Here is a 20,328-nt window from a genome sequence, read left to right as displayed (position 1 = left end):
AAGGCACACGAAGTCCATTCTTTGCCCTCTTACTCTGGCAGAAACAGCAACTGCAGAATAGCTCCACAAAGCACAGTCACAGACAGGGCAGCACTTCTCTTCAGCTCATCAGCTCTTCTCCAGGTAGAGGTTCCTCTTGATTTCCAGAAGTGATCTAAAGTCTGTGGTTTTGGGTGCCCTTCTTATACCCAATTTCTCCTTTGAAGTAGGCCTACTTCAAAGTAAAGTCTCTTTTGAATGTGAAATCCTGCCTTTCCCAGGCCAGGCTCCAGACACTCACCAGGGGGTCAGAGACGGCATTGTGTGAGGACAGGCACAGCCCTTTCAGGTGTAAGTGACCACTCCTCCCCTCCCTCCTCGCACATATGGCTCATCAGGAAATGCAGACTACACCCCAGCTCCTTTTGTGTCACTGTCTAGTGTGAGGTGCAACTAGCCCAACTGTCAAACTGACCCAGACAGGGAATCCACAAACAAGCAGAGTCACAGAAATGGTATAAGCAAGAAAACGGTCACTTTCTAAAAGTGGCATTTTCAAACGCACAATCTTAAAATGAACTTTACTAAAAGATGTATTTTTAAATCGTGAGCTCAGAGACCCCAAACTCCACATGTCCATCCGCTCACAAAGGGAATCTATACTTTAATCATATTTAAAGGTAGCCCTCATGTTAACCTATGAGAGGGACAGGCCTTGCAACAGTGAAAAACAAATTTAGCAATATTTCACTGTCAGGACATATAAAACACATTACTACATGTCCTACCTTAACCATACACTGCACCCTGCCCCTTGGGGCTACCTAGGGCATACCTTAGGGGTGCCTTACATGTAAGAAAAGGGAAGGTTTGGGCCTAGCAAGTGGTTACACTTGCCAAGTTGAATTTACAGTTAAAACTGCATGCACAGACACTGCAGTGGCAGGTCTGAAACATGATTACAGAGCTACTTATGTGGGTGGCACAGCCAGTGCTGCAGGCCCACTAGTAGCATTTGATTTACAAGCCCTGGCATCTCTAGTGCACCTTACTAGGGACTTACTGCAAATCGAAATTTGCCAATCAAGAATAAACCAATCAACATTACAATTTAAACAGAGAGCATACGCACTTTAGCAGTGGTTAGCAGTGGTAAAGTGCTCGTAGTTCAAAAGCCAACAGCAACAGGTCATAAAAAATAGGAGGCAGCAGACCAAAAGATTGGGGATGACCCTGCATAAGCAAAAAAAGTCCAACAAATGTTATTTAGGAAATCTAAAAAAAACTGTATTATCAACACAAAAAGTAATATACCCCCCTTTGATGTTATTGCCCATATTAAGGCAGTCACGACACATGTATCACAATATTGTTGTCCTACCATATTTCAAACGTAATATTTGTTTAACCATACAGATATCACGAGTTTGAATTCAACCAGATTGTCATGGAGAAAATATTATTGCTAGTGTGTGGTTAATTCTTTGTTCCACACTTTACTGGTAAAAGGCAGGGTAGAGACACAAAGGTATTCCATAAAGTTGGCTCCGCCAATGGCCTCTTCAGTGCAATGGCATCAGTTTCATTTGTTATAGATGTGTTTGAATTGCCAATGATTTGAGTTTGAATACAGTAGTGACTTCGGGCCGATTTGCAATGGATATTCTTTCTAGGGAAGACTAGCTGTAATGATGAGGCTTTTCCAAATAGTACATTTACTTCTTTGTTGCCAACTCTGCATATTACAGCACAGCAGTGAACAGCATCTTGTCTCTCTTCCTTTCATTTCCAACAGTCTCCTTCAGAACTTTCTCACCCTTTACATCACACTAACCTCCCTCCAACATTCTATTAGTACCTCATACCTCCTTCTTCTAAGGTTGCCAAGCAGCAACGCCACACTAGCTTGTCCAGAGTGTTTGATAGGTTATAGCAATTTATATCTATCTGGGTCCCTACTGCTAAAGAAAGTAGTTGCACTCTTGGCAACTTCCTGGGGTTTGTGGACTGTAACGGGTTTTCATTTGCTATGTGCCATCAATTTATTTCATGACGACAAAGAATTATTGAGTTTAGCCTAGTTTTAAAATGACCAACTTAATTACAATCATCGTTACTTACAATAATGGCAACTCTAATGAATATAATGTTGATTCACATTTAAACCAAATCCAGGTCTGAATGTATGCTTGTGAGACGGAAGATGTGACAGGATATTTAGCGGAGTTTTGTGAAGTTTACTACATCGTGTACTCAACTTTTAACTAGCAGTTTACTAATGGATCTCCGATGTTGCTTACAGAAAATCTAGAGGAACCTTGACACAGGTATTTTGAATATAGTGCAACACCTTTCATATTATCGTCATCAGTACATGAAGTACATAGTAACAAGATTTTGATGCAATCATTGCTAGAATTATGCTGATCTATGGAAATGTCCCTGAAGAATTAGTTGTATCAGGGACCGCATAAGGAATCCATTAATGAGCAGCACATCATATAGCTTCTGCAACTTTTGACACAGATTCTCACATGTTCTGATAAATGATGTATCTGCTGCCACGTTCACATTTCCTTGGGAATCGGAAGGATCCGCTGTGAATGGAGAGGGGAAGAAACAGTCTTTCGTATACTTTTATTGATTAAAATAGCATTCTCCCGTGATAAAATGTCCTAGCTGAGATTTTCCCATAGAGGAAGTACGTTTCTCCTCATAAAAAAAAGAAGACAAACTTTTATTAGTCTGGATGAAAAGAACAGTTGGCAAACAAGCTCAAGGGACCCCTAGAGTACCTTTCACCAAGATAAAGGTGATAACTGACAAAGGGGCCTTTGAGGATTACGCAGAGTGTGCACCTCATATTTTATGTTGCATAATGAAAGTGTAGCTGCTTTTCTGGTTCCTCTGTCAAGTTCTGTTGGCAAAGAGTACTTTTTAATAAATCATATCAAAGAGTGTTTCTTATCTCCGTCCCTTGCCTCTGCATCAAAAATCCTAAAATAAAATATAAACATGGGCAGCGGAACTTCGTGGAAAGTTTTCCTTTAGAATGAAAGAGCACACACTAAATCGTATAATTCAGACTACAGTTCAAATTTATTACGCCAGTACTGCAGTTTGGAGGTATTATTGTAGTAATGGCACTTGCATTTCCATATTTACTTAAATGTAATCTTGTCACCATCTATGCCTCATGTCATACTCCAGGTCGTCTCTGCCTTCTTACATTAATCCTTACACTTACCATCTAACCTGACTTTCGACATTTCTTCCTTAATTTGTCCCTTCAATGGATTCATCGGTCTTTCTGACGTTGTATGTCTACGATTTATTCTATTTTACCTAAGTTTGCACCTATATATGACACTTTATATAAAATGTTCATACTGCACTGCACGTATCTATGCATGGTGTCATCTTTGAGAGGAAACTGTTGTATTGTTTATGTTTTTATCGGGCTCGCGCTAGTTAGCGCGAGCCGGAGAACAAAGGAATGTGAGGGAGGAATGTTGGGGAGTGCGAGGAGACGGTTGGAGAGCAGACCGGAGACGAGGAAGTAACCGGTCTGTGTGCTGCGGCCGGGTTTTTTTTATGTATTGGAATAAATTGAATTTACCAGTTGAGACCACGCTGCTGGAGTCCTTTATTTCACCTAATTCTCAACAAATTTGGCGACGAGTTGTGCAGCCCCGGCTTCCACGTGTATTGATGTTTCCTCTCCGCCTTGCTGAACTTGACTGCTGCTTTAGGACCTATCGAGGAGTATGTTGCAGTAACTATTAATTTCAAAGAAAGACTACACCAGTAAAAATGAAAAGCAAACCAAGAAGGATTTTAGTAAAAAGAATGTTACATGTTTTAGATGTGGTTTGATGGGTCATTATGCCAACGATAAAAACTGTCCTGCCAGGAACCAGAAATGTTCTGGTTGTGGCATCAGTGGTCATTTTGTTAAAGTTTGCAGGAGGAAAAAAGATTCGGCGATAAAACTTTTAGAGAGTGCAACGGACTCAGCTTCTTCCTCTGACAGTGACAACAGGAATATGTGGGTACTCAAGGTAAAGGATCATGAATCTTCGACACTAGATTTTCCGCGGAAAAAAACGAAATGCGACATTTCTATTGGGGATATCACTATCACTTTCACTGCTGACTCTGGTTCGCCTTATACTATTGTAAATGAACTGGTTTGGTTAAAAAAAATTGAACATGTTATTGGTGGGGTTCTAGACAGTCCTGATATCTCTCCTAGAAGTTTTACTGGAGAGCCAATCCAGTTGATAGGGTACAAGAAATTGTTATTTTCTTTCAAAGACCGTAAGGCAGAATGCAAATTGTATGTTTCTAAGACTGGACCTTCGGTTTTAGGCTGGTGGGATCAGGGAGCGCTTGGAATAGTCCTAGATCCAAACAGTTTGGAACCAGTGTCCGTTATACAGGGTGGTGAGATGAGTGATGCAACTATTAGGGATTTGTTTCCGCAAGTATTTTCGGGGACTATAGGCATGTTAAAAAAATTCCAACACAAAATCATACTTAAGGATAACGCTGTACCGGTAATACACAAGGCCAGGAATATTCCCATAAGTATTAGAGACGAAGTGTCTGGAGAATTAGACAAATTATTGCAAGCTGGTATTATTGAGCAGGTGGAATCATCCGATTGGATTTCGCCATTGGTTGTAGCGAGACGTTCCAATGGCAAGTTAAGATTGTGTGTGGATCTTAGGGACCTCAATAAAAATATTTTGGTAGATCAATTTCCATTACCTAAGATCAGCGAAGTGTTAGCACTTACTAAAGGTAAAGAATGGTTTACCACAATCAACTTGACTTCAGCGTATCACCAGATTTCTTTGCATCCTGAAAGCCGTAGATTGACCGCGTTTATTACACCATTTGGGTGTTATCAATTTATTAGGGTGCCATTTGGGTTGGCATCTGCGGCTGCTATGTTTCAAAGGCTGATGTATAAATTATTTTGTAAGGTGCGTGATGTATTTTTTTTTCAAGATGACATATTAATTATGGGAGATACGAGAGATAATCACAATGCCAAAGTTAGAAAAGTTCTCCAGGTGTTGGAAGATAATGGACTTACTGCAGAATATAGCAAATGCAAAATTGCTAGGCGAAGTGTCACATATTTGGGACATGAAGTTAGTGGTAATGGCATCCAACCTAAAGCTAGTTTAATACAGGCCATTAAAAAATCACCTGCACCTACAAACAAGGATGAAGTTAGGGCGTTTTTAGGCTTGGCAGAGTATTATGCCAAGTTTGTCCATAATTTTTCGCAAAAAACTTTTCCCATTAGGCAATTGCTTAAGAATAGGTGTGTATTCAAGTGGTCTGTGGAGTGTGAAAGGGCTTTTGAAATAATTAAAAGAGACATTATTCAGGCACCTGCTCTACAAGGATTTGACCCAAACTTGCAAAGCATTGTTACTATGGACGCTAGTAGTAAGGGGTTGGGAGCTGTACTCTCACAAATGAATGAGAATAATGAGGAATGTGTAATTGCATTTTCTACCCGTTCGGTAACTGATGCTGAAGCAAAATATTCGGTCATAGAGAGGGAAGCTCTTGCATGTGTGTGGGGCTTGGAACATTTCAGGGCATTTGTTTGGGGTACTAATGTCATTTTGCGGAGTGACCATAAACCACTCACCAAGGTCTTAACGACTAAAGGTTTGTTCAAGGCTTCACCACGAATAGCTCGGTTATCTATAAGATTACTAGATTATAAGTATGAGGTATGTTATGTGCCGGGGGTCAAGAATAAAATTGCTGATTTCCTAAGTAGGATGCCCCTTGTTAATCCGAATGATAGTGTGGCGGGTTTGGAAGATTGTTGGGTTGCCGATATTGTACAAGATGTTCAGGGTATTACTGATGATGAATGGGATAAGGGTGTGGAGGAAGATCTAGTTTTAAACAATGTTCAAACCATGTTATGTGAAGGATGGCCTCATAAAAAAAATTTGGATGAGAATTTCAGACGATTTTGGGAGGTGAAGGATGAATTGTCTGTTGAGGGGAACAAGTTAATGCGTAATGGGAAATTAATACCTCCTGAAGTACTTAGAAATAAGGTTTTAGATTTGTGTCATGACGGCCATCTAGGTATATCCAAAACAAAAAGTAAAATTAAACAATTGTATTGGTGGCCAGGAATAGATGTGGTGTGGAAAGAATGGTAAGAGAATGTTTTTTATGCAATGATTCAGAGAAGTCTTTATCAACATTTAGACCACCGCTAGTTCCTATTAGGTGTCCTGATATGCCTTGGGAAAAAATTGGTTTAGATATTGCTGGTCCTATACATGCAGATGGTGAGTGCAAATATATAGTGGTGATGTATGATCATTTTTCTAAATGGCCTGAAATCAGTATCATGACCAAGGTTGATTCTGGTTCCATTGTGAATTTTTGGGATATGGTTTTCCTAAGAGAAGGTTTCCCCAAAGCTGTAGTTACGGACAATGGACCGCAATTCATTTCTGATAAGTTTAAGAATTTTTTATCGAGGTGTGGCATTAAACACATTACTACGTCCAATTATCACCCGGCTGGTAAGGGTGCTGTTGAGCGCTTTAACAGAGTGTTGAAGAACAGCATACAACTGGCAGTAAATGCAAAACTAAGTTGGGAAAAAGAAGTTTGAAGAACTGTTTGGTCATACAGGACCACACCTTGTAATTCTACGGGGCACTGTCCTTTCGAGATTATGAGGGGAAGAATTCCGTTATGGAAGGATAATATTGGTTGGACGAAGGATGGTAGGAAGAGTGGTTGGACTGTGGAAGGTGTTAGGAACAACATTAAAATGGCGCAGACGCGTTCAAAAGGAAACTATGATATAAAACACAAGTGCAAAATGGTGAATATACAAATAGGTGATTTGGTTAGGGTGAAAGTTCCAGGTTTCAAAAAATATGGAGCGGGTAAATACTATCCTCCTTTGAAAGTTTTGAAAATTGTGTGTAATGCAGTGCTACTTGAAGATGGAAAAGTGTGGCATTTAAGCAGGGTTTCCCCATATAAAGGAGAGGGGAAGAAGCGTTTGATTGGAACTAAATGGTTTGTGGATGATGAGGTTAGTAATGACATGTCCTCACAATGTGAATTTGGAGTTCCAGTTCGACATGCCAATGAGACGCAGGTGGTTGGAGGCAACGGAGTTCCTATGCAAAGTGATGAGGTAACAGAAAAAAGAAAAAGGAATGTTCAAGAAGAAGGTATGACAAGCTTAGAGAGTAGGTTTAGTAGATGTGGCAGGGAAATCACAAGACCGCGAAAGTTAAGAGAATATGTATGCAACTAAGTCCAAATTTATTATAAAATTAAATAGTTAAGATAGGATTTTGTAGTCATTAGAAATTGTGGGGTATTGTTGGAATAAGTAATGATGCTGTTTATACTTGATATATATGGAAAAAAAATATATATATATTTTTAGTGTAAGGGGAAAGATGTGTTGTTTATGTTGTTGTCGGGCTCGCGCTAGTTAGCGCGAGCCGGAGAACAAAGGAATGTGAGGGAGGAATGTTGGGGAGTGCGAGGAGATGGTTGGAGAGCAGACCGGAGGCGAGGAAGTAACCGGTCTGTGTGCTGCGGCCGTTTTTTTTTTAATGTATTGGAATAAATTGAATTTACCAGTTGAGACCACGCTGCTGGAGTCCTTTATTTCACCTAAGACGATTCTCAACAGAAACAACCAGATCTTTAGCATAACTTGGGACATTTGATCAAGTAAAACTGATTGGACCCAATTCACATAGAGAAATCTAGCAGTGGAGCTGTTTACACAGGCAGATTTACACCTACAACTGCGTCGAGATCTGTGTCCCCATGGTATTCATCAATTCTGGGTGGACTCGTTAAGTAGCAGTCTCTATGGCCCTAAATGAATGAACTGGAGACCCTTATGAATAAAGTTACTTCTGTAAAGATACTTCAAGTAGCTTTATGACCAGATTTCATATCTTCACCTATAGGTGGAGAACTTTATTGTTAACGCAGAGAGGTCCAACTCGGCCTTGAAAAAGACGGAATGGAAAGGTATGGGGAAGTAGTGTTCATCTGGTCTTTATCACATATACCAATCTCACAGTAATCCAGCAAGCACATAAAAATAGCCTGCAGCCAAGGCTCAGCACTCTTCTTATACTGTATGACGTTTGAGACTCCATTCTACAGCTTTATGTTCCAGAACGCAGCCATACCCAGTTCACAAGAAGCAGAACTTCACTTAAAGTATGCAGACCTTTTGCGAGAAAATGGATTATTAGTTGAAGTGTCTTCAAGTGCCAATTACACTATTCCTTATGCTAAAGCAGGTGTTTTAGTAAAAATTCGTAATGAATATTCATGCATTCTCAGTAATGGATTTGCGTAGAAAATGAAATAATATAGAGAAAAATAATGCATGCATTTGAAAATGTGTCCATGTGAGTGGCCGCCAATGTTCACGAAGTATACTTAATAATGGCGTATTATTAATATGAAATATGGAGCTTATGTTTGAATAATGTAGTAATACATCATATTAAGGGTTATGTATTAGATATTAGCTTTACTAATTGTACGCTTTAACTTAGCGGAGGCCTTGGTCTAGTTGCACATCCTCATGTCTACCTGTATTTCTAAATCAATAAATGGCTGTCCAGAGAATTAAATTGTGATTTTCCAATGTGCAATCTAAATGTGTTCATAGCTAAAAGTCTTTTGTCATGAGAACTGATTGCTAGAAGATGCTGTTCTTGCTAAATGTAGCAATATGGGTGTAATGTGTGTGAGACTGACTTTCTCAAGAGAAGAACAATGGAGACACTGACTGGAGTATAAGCTGCAACATGATTGTTACCTGAAGAGCAAATGATTAGAATGGGACAAGAAGAGCCAATCAGCGACATGTGAACCGAGTACTAGTAGTAAGTACAGATTTGATGTTTTAGTTTTAGTGGACAAAGCGTGAACATGCAATCCCTTGACCAATAGGGACTTGGGAAGCAGTTTTAGGAAATCTAACTTGGCTGGACTGCAATGATGGAAGACAGACCATTTGCCCATTTTCTTTCTGGCCGAGAGCTCGTTACTTCTTGAGCGTCTTGACAAGGGACATGCTTAACTTTACTGCTTAAAGACTTTGCATTTTCTGAACTTTGATGCTGACTCCTGATGCTTTGCTGACTGAACTGATGTCCTGATGAAGACTATTTTAGCTTGCCGATCCATTTGAGGAGAGGTATATTGTTACTGATATGTTTCTTAAGACTGTTTGCTTTTTCTTTCTAAATACAAACTGCACTATTTTGATAGAGCCATATTTAGATGTTTTCTAAATTTGTGTTTATTCATTTATTTTGCATGAAGTCCAACATGTTGATGCTAATCTGGTGTTAGATAGGATTCCTTACTAATGAAAGTTTACTATATAGAGCAACTTTTGATGTATGTCCTTTGCTGAATAAATGTGTGTGATATTGTTTACGCAAAAGTTCTTGTTAATCAAATTGCACTGTAACTTCAGAATGTGAAGTGGTTCAAGCTTTGATTAGATTACACTTCTTTTGCTGCTTTGGACAGCCAGTGATGTCTCTGTATGTGTATTAGTTCAATTGAGATTATCTTACATGACATTAGTATTGTTAATATAGGTAAATAAATATTCTATCTTTACTAAAGGTGTGGTTATTAATGACCTTTCAGTCATGGTGTCTGACAATTACTGATTCCATTGATTACTAATGATATTGATTATCATTGATGTTATTGATTAATTATTGATTATTAATCTGGATGTACTGGAGTTATGGTGGGAACATCTTAATTGTGAGTCAAAAGGTTCATCAACCTAGTTGCTTCCCCTTATAAGTTTACTTATTAAGGTCAGACGTGCTTATACTTACCAGGTTCAGTTAGGCATCAATAATTGAAACCTAAGCTCAACTCTTAGTAGTCAGAGCTGGTATGGGCGAAGCGAACCTCTTACCATGCCTTGCAGACCTTTTCATAATCTTTTTTTCGTAGTATTGTGGCCTAATTTCAGGATCCTATCCTACCACATGGCTTTCAGATAAGCAGCTTTAAGCATAGGCAAGCTTGTCCAGTCAGATCTAACTCCATAGTTCCTTTATAGTTTTCATAGATGCAAATATTAGACTCGAATAATTTAGAAAATCAAAATGAGCTAATTAGGGACTTAAATTCAATCGATAATCAAAAGAATTTTTGCTTTCAGGTAAAAGGGTGTTTTGTTTTTCTTACTTAAAAAGTGAGCGGCACTGCTAAACACAAGTTCGGGAATCCACTGCTGCCACCAGATGTGAGAAAATGGATTTTGGTTGAAGTGGATGATATTGATCTAGAAGTAATAAAGACATTCCTTAGTAAGTCTGGTTAGATCTCAAAAATGTATACTTGAGCTCAACCCTTAGTAGCTGTAGCACATAGCAGACAGGTGTAACTTAGGAGAAATGTGAAAAGCATTTGAAAGCACCAAACTAGTTAATAAGTAGAAAGTACAACACAGTAAAAATTCCACCCCAACTTATATAAAGAGAGGCTATTTAAATCTTTGAAGAGATACCAAAACAACAAATATTGTATGTAGGAAACCAGAGATCTTAGCAGTTATCAGTGCTTCTAGTGCCAAAAATTGATTAGCACCAGCCATGAGTAACTGGTTGTCCTAGACCTGATAAATCAAGCAGCATTGTCACTCCTAGGGGTTTCTGGGTGCTGGGTATGCCCAGTCTCCATCGAAGAGCCAGGTCTTGAGTTTCTCTCTGAAGTCTGCCAGTGAGAGAGCGGTTCGGAGGCGGGGACAGGTTGGTCCAGGTCTTGGTGATGATGTAGGAGAAGAAGCAGCCCCTACTGCAGCTATGATGAATGCAGGGGGTGTGCTTGAGGGCAAGAGAGGAAGAGTGCAGGTGTCTTCAGGATAGATGTAAGTGTAGTCAATGGTTGATATAGGACTGTCCTTAATTGTGTAGAGCTTTGTAGGCATGTATGAGGATCTTGAACTGACATTTCTTCTGGATGGGGACCCAGTGGAGGTTTCTGAGGGGTGTGGATGTGGCTCCATTTGGGGAAGTCCAGGATGAGTCTTGCTGCCACATTCTGTATGGCCAGACGTCTTTTAAGGAGGTAGGAGGAGGTGCTGGCATAGGCCGCATTGCTGTAGTTGAGGCAGCTGGTGATGAGGGCTTGGGTGATGATTTTTCTGGGGTTGACTGGGATCCATGTGAAGATTCTGCGGAGCATGCTAAGGGTGTGGAAGCAGGAGGAGATGCATGTGTTGACTTGTCATTTCATGGTCAGTTTGTTGTTCAGGGTGACGCCTAGGTCTATGGGTGTGGGTGTTGGTCCAAGTTCTGCTGGCAACCAGCTGTGATTACAAGCGGTGGTGCTCTTCTCGAATAACAGTATTTCTGTCTTGTCAGAGTTGAGTTTGCAGCAGCTGTCTCTCATCATGTTGGCTACTTTGGTCATGGCATTGCCCAAGCTAATCTTGGAGTTGGAGGGGTCCTCAGTGAGTGATAGGATTAGTTGAGTGATGGGAATTATGTTGAGTCCATGAGATCTTACAACGTCTGTGATGGGGGTCATGTAGGTGTTGAACAGGTTGGGGCTGAGAGAAGATCCTTAGGGTATGCCACACTTGATGTCCTTGGGTTATAAGAAAAAGGGAGACAGCTGGATGCTCTCTGTGCAACTTGTAAGGAAAGAGTCGATCCACTAGAGGGCGTTTGCTGTATGATGATTTTGTAGAGTCTGTTGATGATGGTGTGGTGGAAGACACTGTTGAACTTAACAGAGAGGTCGAAGAGGATCAGGGCCACAACTTCTCTGTGATCCCAGTGCTGTGCTTGATGAAGAAACCTAATTGTGAGGTGTCAAGTAGGTGGTTTTGTTCCAGGGGTTCAGTGAGTTATTGGTTTATGGCTTTCTTGAGTACTTTGGCCATGAAGGGGAGCACGGAACTGTGTCAATCATGTTTTAGATCACTGGGGTCATCAGAGGGTTTCTTTATGAGGGGTCTGACCTCTGCACATTTTCATCTGTCTGGGAAGGCTGCCATGGAGATGGAGTTGTTGATGATGCTGGTGAGTTTGGCGCTGATTGGGATGGTTCCGAGGTTGATGAGTAGGTGGCGGTAGGGGTCGTGGCCATGCCGACGTGGATGGAAGACATGATGGCCATGGTGATCTCAGTGATGAGCGGAGACCAGGTGGTGATAATTCAACTGCAGTGCGTTGGTTGGTTGATGTGGTTGAAGTTGAGAGACTCAGATTGGGAGTCAAAATTGTTAAAGATGAATGCAATCTAGGTGTGGAAATATTCTTAGAGGGAGTGGCTGGGTTCTTGGGAGGGATGAAAGGTGTTCTCTGTGGCTTTAGGGTTGGAGAATTCCTTGACTATTCAAAAGCTAAGGCAGATCGCTATGGAGCATGGGTTGGGTAAAGGGACCAGGTTCGGTCCAGAGGAAGTTTACCTTCTGACATAAGGCCTGGTTTAGAGTTTGGCTGATGGGTTACTCTGTCAGAAATGTTATGGCGGTCTTATTCAGCTTATTACAAGTGCATTATATCCTAAGGCAATTGTTATAAGGTGGACACAATATCCATCACTGAGTAACCCATCTGCCATACTCTAATTACAGATTCTAGCCTTTTTCATTGAGACATTCTCTGAAGTAGTCAGTGGGTCAGGGTGCCAACTGGATCTGAAGAAGTGCTTTTTGTCATCGGTCATCTGGAGTCAAGGGCCTCAGCTGGAGCCTGAGGTTTGGTAGAATGTTCTAGGCACATGACATCGACGATGGTAAAGTTCTCAGCTGGCACAGACCGAAGGCTGTACCTAGGGTTGTGTTGTTGGTGGTCAGCTGCCCCTCAACATTGTTCTCAGTGGAATTCCTCTATGTTCTGACTTGGAAACTTTTATGGGAATCAACAATCTTTCTGAGGGGCAAACCAGCAATTTGAATCTGGGGCTGTGACCTTGGTGGTTATAATTATTATCTAGCTGCAGTCTCATGGTTGCCTCCGGTTCTTTGTGGAAAAAGTTTCTAGGTGTCCTGTTTTGCAGTTCTTGAAAGGAAGAGAGTCAAACATTGACAGGTTTCAGGACCTTTTCAGCCCCACTTGCGAGTTAAGGTCAATCTCCCTTAGGCCACCAGCAGGGTCCATGGCAAATTTTGTTGGTCAGCTAGGCTAAGCAGAATCTTGGACTTTTTGAAGTTTATGTGTTCCTGGTGGCTAGCCAACAAGCCCTTGAAGTCCACTCTTCATTCCTCACATGTTGCAGTAGGTCCAGTCCTCTTTCTTAAGTCCATTGTTGAGCAGATGTAATTCTTCTTCTGCCTTCCATAGGTCCAGAGGTGTTCTGAAGAAAGTTCCAAGGGGTACCCTTTTAGGCCTTGCATTAGCTTTTGGGTAGGAGTGACTCCCTAACCAATATTGTAAATGTTCCACATGTAACTCTACCCCCCTTGATATAAATTTTGGGGTTTTGCGCTAAGCAGCCCCACAGTGTCCCGCACTGCCAAAATCCAACCTGGCAGAATCTTTCTTCCCAGGCCATTGTGCTGGGCAATCCTGAGGAGTGTGTACGAAAATCAGTAACTCACCCAGAAAAACAAGATCTGGTACAGGATTCTCTCCACTGGGTTTGGTGCCACTCTGGCAATTTGGACAAATGCAGGACCAGGCCTAAGTGTGATTTACATCTGCCAGGGATGGGGCGGCTCCTTTGAAGTTTGTACAGTTGGTGGCAGCATCCTCCATGCCATCCAGTCAGGAAGCGATCACTCCTTCTCCCAGCCAAGGACCTTTTGTTCCCTCTCATGAGACCAATTCATACCTTCCATCAGGCTGCAAGGTGACAGTTGGGGATAATCTCAGAAAGGGATACTAAAGGTTTTAGGTAAGAAAATGCAAACTTTCTACAATTGCCATTTTAAAAGTCATAAAAATTGACCTTACCATCATGTTGGATTTTAAATTCCTACTAATTTTATTATTTAATTCATGGTTCTAGTTACTCCCAAGCTGAAAACTCACATTGTAAGATGTCATAATATATGCCAGTGCTTTATATAACCCAGCTGTTCCCACCTTTCCGCTGGTGCCGAGCTGCATGTGTGAATCCCTTACTATAAATCACTGAGCTGCCTTCAATCAGGATTTAACTATGTATTCCACTACAGCTGAACGTATTTCAGCTTCTGCCTTTGTCAACACACCATGTGTGCGATGCTCTTTATAAATTTAAGTGACTTTTACATAAACCTGGGAAAAAGACAGTGAAGATCATAATTCAGCATTTATCTTTTGTTTCAATATACAATACTTGAGTTCTTTCCAAAAACTTAACTGCTGTAGCATAACATTTGATTACTTAGTGAACAAACCATAGAAGGTTGTGCATAATTAAAACCATAAAAGTGGGGGAGATGTTTACCCAACATGTTAACTAATATATATATATATATACACACACACACATATATATATAAACTATATATTCACTAAAAAAACAAAGGTTACAGGGACATTATAGTTAGGCTCTGAATTTACTCACACAAAACCATCGAAATTCTGCAGTTATAGTTAGAGTTCTTTCAAGTAACTAAAACTTGTGCCCTAAGGTCTCAATAACTTGCGACCTCGACATGCACAGTTGTCTCATAAATAAGTTTATTGCAAATGTTGAGGTGAGAGTATGAAAGATGGCATAGATGATGTTATCAATAATATATGTGTAGCAATTAGCTGTGCATCAGGAAGGCATGAGTTATAGTTATGCTAGCATGTGAGTTTTAGTTATATAAACATTGAAGCCCTGGGGAGGTGGCATTCCCCAGGGCAGTGGGGTGGGGGGCTGTGGGCCACCCCCATTTACAAAAGAAATTAACACTTTGGGGAGGGGGTGGTCCCTTGAGCTGTAGGGGGCCAGGAGGCCCCCCACATGCAACATTGTAAATGCCCCTGGCACCTGGCCGAATCAGGGCCTATGAAAAATACAGTAAGGTTATATATTGATTAGGAACAATTAGCCCACAGGGGCGAACCAATTATTATGACGAATGTATTCTGAGGGGCAGACAATTGAAGGTGACCCATTTTGATTAATGCTAATATTTGTACAATGTACAATAAAACGTTCTAATTTTAGTTTTTCCCATGTGTGAAGATTGAAGAAATTGGGTTAAAGGACATTATGACCTACATTGCATAAATATGTTAATGAACACAAAATTGCTATTGAGTTTTAGGTATTCACATGGTTGCAATATAGTTTATATATGAGTATTATCATTGACTGTATGAACAAATAGTACTTTTGAATATATTAAACTGAACATGTGGTTATTAAACTTAGGAACAATGTTGTAGGCGTAGGTAACACATTTCCAGTATGATGTTACAAGATGGCGAGGATGTGGTCACTCATGAAGAGGCATTGTTGAAACTGAGTCAGTTTTTACTTTTTATGTTTATTTGGGAGTATAACACCAATGAGGGTTGCTTTGCTCTGTGTACTTGTGAGAAAGCTTATGTGTCGATACATCCCGGGAGAAGCTGTGTTTTAATTAAACAAGCACTGTGATCAGTACTGTAATGTCTGGATGGATCCTTTCTTGGAATAATGGTTTAAACAAATATATATGTATATTACCTAATGCTACTTGCTACTAGATAGCTATAGGTAGGACCTAGTTTCTATAACAAAAAGTGTTTTTGACTTGCCTATACCTCTGGCACTAGTTGCTGAATCTTCACAAAATTTTTATATATGGGGTCACAAAGGATTTGCAGCCCTTTCCGATCTTGTGCTGAGATCTGTCTGGCTGCCAACACTTCAATGTTGGCAGCTATGTTGGGACTTGGCTTCAGCTGAGTCCCAGAGAAAAGGGAAAAAAATGAACACCCTGACCCCTTAGCTGTGGTGGTAGGGTCCTAGAGCCCCCTCAGAGCTAAAAAGCACTTAAAAAAGCAATTGCCACAAACAACAAAATGGGACGGGGTCGTGAATATGCAGCAAAAACATTTAAAAAAAGGAAGTGCGGGCTCCTGAGGCGTTGATATTTGTAATGCGGTGGGAGCCCAGCCCCCCCACAGCCCCGGGAACCACCACCTCCCTGGGACTATAAACATGATGTGTGCGGGGGACTTTCTGTCCCCCCAAAGCCCCTGGGGCCACCACCTCCCCGGGACAATCAGCAAATTGTGTGCAGGGGGACTACGGGTACCACCACCTCCCCAGGTCCATTTCAAACCCCCTGGCCTCAGGGAGCGCCACCTCCTCAGCGCTATTTTCGTGGAAGGGCCCCCCTCGAGGAGCCACAGATGGCTCTGAGGACCGCCACCACACAGGATTTGCTCCTGCTATGTCCTGGGGTACCCATCCTTGGGACATAGCTGCTTGCTGTTGCTTGGTGGCATCTTTGACAGCTGCTGTTGAGCCACAGCAAACACTCTCCCTTCATCGGAGCAGAGGTTTCCTCTGTCTGTTTGCCCACGGAGATGCAGGCAGGCAGACAGAGGTAACTGTGCTCACAAGGACGGAGATGCTTTGGCTGCTCCCTCTGTGTGACAGCAATGCTGGCTCCTGCAGGAAGTGGGGAGCCAACTGGGGCCGTGGGGGCCTTCAAGTTCCCCCAACACTCCCCAAAATTGAGACTAGGTACCCTGGGAGGGCACCCAAGTCACATGTCCAGGCCCTAGGGGATGGTGTCCCCGGTGCCGAGATCAGCCCTGGGATGGAAGCCACATAGCCCTCTCCCCCAAAAAATAAACAATTAGGCCAGGCCCCAGAGTATGGGGGCCTCAAGGCCATGTATGGCCTAGGGAGGGGGCTGAGATTGGCCTGGGGAGTGGGTGGCTGCAAGGCCCCCCCAAAACTGTTTTTAGTCTGTGCTCCAGGGGTGGGGCCCATGGAGTGATATCAGCCTGGGGAGGGGGGCCGCAAAACCACCTCGCCAAAGAAAAAATTAGATGTTTAGACCACGCCCCAGGGTACAGGATCCCCAGGGCTGAGATCAGCCTGATGGGGCCACACAGCCCCACTATCCCTAAAAAATTAAAGATTTATGCTGAGCCCAGGTCGTTGGGATACTCAGGCCGATATTAGCCTGCAGGGCTAGGAGGTTATAGGGGTTGGCCTAAGGGACTGGCCGCAGACCAGGCCCTGCAGACAACCCTCTAAGCACACAGCGTTCAGCTGTGTGCAGCGCGGGGTTGGGTGAATACAGGAAGTTCACTAAAAAACAAAGGTTACAGGGCTGTTACAGTAAGGAAATAGATTTAAAAAACACAGAAATTCACTTGAAAAACTAAAGGTTACAGGGGCATTTTAGTTAGGCTCCCATTTTAAACTTATAAAACCATAGAAATTCACCTGTTATAGTTAGAGTTATCTCAAGTGACTATAAATGGTGCCCTAAGGTAAATAACTATAACTCACACCCTTGCCATGCACTGGTAATTACCACACAAATTACAACAATCATCACATATTTGATAACATCATTGATAATGTCTCTGTACATCTGCAGCAAAATTATTGGTCAGATAAGTGTGCATGGCGGGGACATGAGTTAAAGTTACCTTATGACTCAAGTTATAGTTGCTTGAGATAACTCTAGCTACATCAGGTGAATTTCTATGTTTTTGTACAATTAAAATGGGAGCCTAACTATACCATCAGTGTATCCTTTGGTTTTTTAATTATATATATATATATATATATTATTTCTCACTGGTGAGACCCAAAGAGGACCCCATCATTAACCCAAAAGTCTCCACTAACCCACATGCACACACTCCAAAATAAACAGGGCAACATGGTTGCTAATCATCAAGTGTTTATTATCAGTGCAAAACACCAGACAGACAACCTAATGCATTTTAGCGTTACCACATGCCTTGTTCATGCATTGAGAGTTATTGAAACCACTGTGGCGGCCATCTTACGATGTTGCATTGTATCTTTCAAAGCATATCAGCATGTTGACAAGTTGACATATTGAAGAATCCATGAAAAAGATGATCAAAAAATTAATTTAACAATCATGATCAAATATTATGTTGATAAGACTTAAATGGGAAACAATTAATTTCATTCCAAAAATGGGATACCTCATTGCCCCAAGTCTTCATGTTGTCCCAAAAATGTGTTCAAGACGCCTGGCACACCGCAATACTCAAACCAATAAGTTTCGATGTGTGCAGCCAGTGAATCCAAACACTCAATGCCGTAGTAGGCAATCTCACATCAAATACACACCTGATTGCAAACTGCATCAATAACTCAAGTACCCCTAGTCATGTAAGAGCCCAACATTAAATACAAATGTGTGTAAATCATCTTAACAGTGCAAAAAATACAAAAAATACAAAAGATACAGCCCAGGTTGGCAGAAAGTTCACATAATAAGCAACACGTGAAAAAGATAGCAAGAAAATGTTTGTTATCTCACCAACTCACACAAATGAAGATTCACACATGCTGCATAACACCATTTCCACAATCCTGTAAAACTGATAACCAAAAGAAAAATTGAGAAAATTATACAAATTTGAGAATAAGTTAAAAACAAGAGGCTTAGAGGTGGAGGGCACTCACAACAGATAACCCAAAAGCTGACACAAGGATCACTTTGTCCCTCAGGAATACTGATAATCTCTCCTTAGTATTTAAACCATTGGGACTCTTGATATTGAGTTCCACAATATATCTAGATTCCAGTAGTCTCATTTCTGTATGCAATTGCCTCCCTTGGCAGAAGTAGGTCTCTATCGAAGGCAAATAATCTCAATAAGGTGTCATTGCTTCTGTGAAAGGTGGCAAAATTACGTGCCACTGGGTAATGTTTGTCAAGGTTCCTGATAGCACACAAGTGTTCGACAACCCACTTCTTCACTGGATCTATTGTGCTACATATCAATCAGTTTTTGTAGAGTGCAGCTACTCATCCATGAGGGTCTCAATGTGCTGGGGGAAGGGGAGTGGCCTCATCCGATGAGCCACATCTTGAAGTTCTTCCTGAAGATAGTGAGCGACGGGTTTTGCCCGAGGTGCAGTGGGGGGGGGGGGGGGTTCCAGATCTTTGCTGCGATGTAGGTGAAGGATTGTCCTCCAGCGGTGGTTTTTATGGATGCAAAGGATGGTGGCCAGGACCATCTGGGTGGAGTGGAGGGACCTGGTGGGAATGTGGAAGGAGACAGGGTGGTTCAGGTAGACTGGTCCTGCCTTGTATACAGCCTTGTATGTGGAGGCGAGTAGATTGAAGGTGGTTTGTTTCTCAACTGGGAGCCAGTGTAGGGTCCTCAGGTGTTGGGAAATGTGTTCTCAGCGTGGGAGGTCCAGGATGAATCTGGCGGTGGCGTTCTGGATGAGTTGTAGTTTATAGGTGTTTCTAGTCGAGGTACCGGTATAGATGGTGTTGCCGTGGTTGAGCGACAATCTGCTGGGATCCATCTGAAGATCTTCCAAAATTTGCAGAATGTGTGCCAGCAGGAGGAGGCGACTGTGTTTACATGGTGAGTAATGGATAGGTAGGAGTCAAGGATGATGCCTAGGTTGCAGGTGTGCTCAATTGGTGCAGTGGAGACGCTGAGGGATGGGGCCCACCAGGAGTCATACAAAGCTGAGGTTTCTTTTCCAAAGATGATGAACTCAGTCTTGTCAGAGTTGAGATTGAGGCACTTTTCTCTCATCCATGTGGCAACGACTTCCATTCCTGAGTGGAAGTTCCTTTTGGCTGTGTAAGGGTCTTCGGTGAGGGAAATGATGAGTTGTGTGTCATCAGCATATGACACGATGTTAATACCATGGCTTCTGATGATGGCTGCGAGAGGGGCCAAGTATACATTGAAAAGTGTGGGATTCAGTGAGGATCCTTGGGGGACTTCGCAGTTGACTCCCGTGGGTCTGAATGTGTAGGAGGGGAATCTGACCCTCTGCGTCCTCCCAGCGAGGAAGGAGTGTATCCATTCCATGGCTTTTCCACAGATTCCTATGTTGTGGAGTCTGGTGCGTAGAGTGCTGTGGGAGACTGTGTCAAAGGCTGCTGAGAGGTCAAGGAGTATGAGCATTGCAGTGTGGCTGTGGTCTAGGAGTAATCGAATGGCACTGATGGCTGCCAGGAGGGCTGTCTTCATGCTGTGGTTGCTGTAGAAGCTGAACTGGGAGATGTCCAGGTAGTATGCATTGATGAAAATTACTAGTTGTGTCACTATACATCTTCTCACATGGGCACACAAGGGCATACACATATTAATCAGATTGACAATTCAAACATTTATCAATGGCCTTTTCTATACCTAATACTGG

The sequence above is a fragment of the Pleurodeles waltl genome, chromosome 2_1 (assembly GCF_031143425.1).
Source record: "Pleurodeles waltl isolate 20211129_DDA chromosome 2_1, aPleWal1.hap1.20221129, whole genome shotgun sequence".
NCBI classification, from domain to species: domain Eukaryota; kingdom Metazoa; phylum Chordata; class Amphibia; order Caudata; family Salamandridae; genus Pleurodeles; species Pleurodeles waltl.
Note: the sequence above shows the minus strand (reverse complement) of the source record.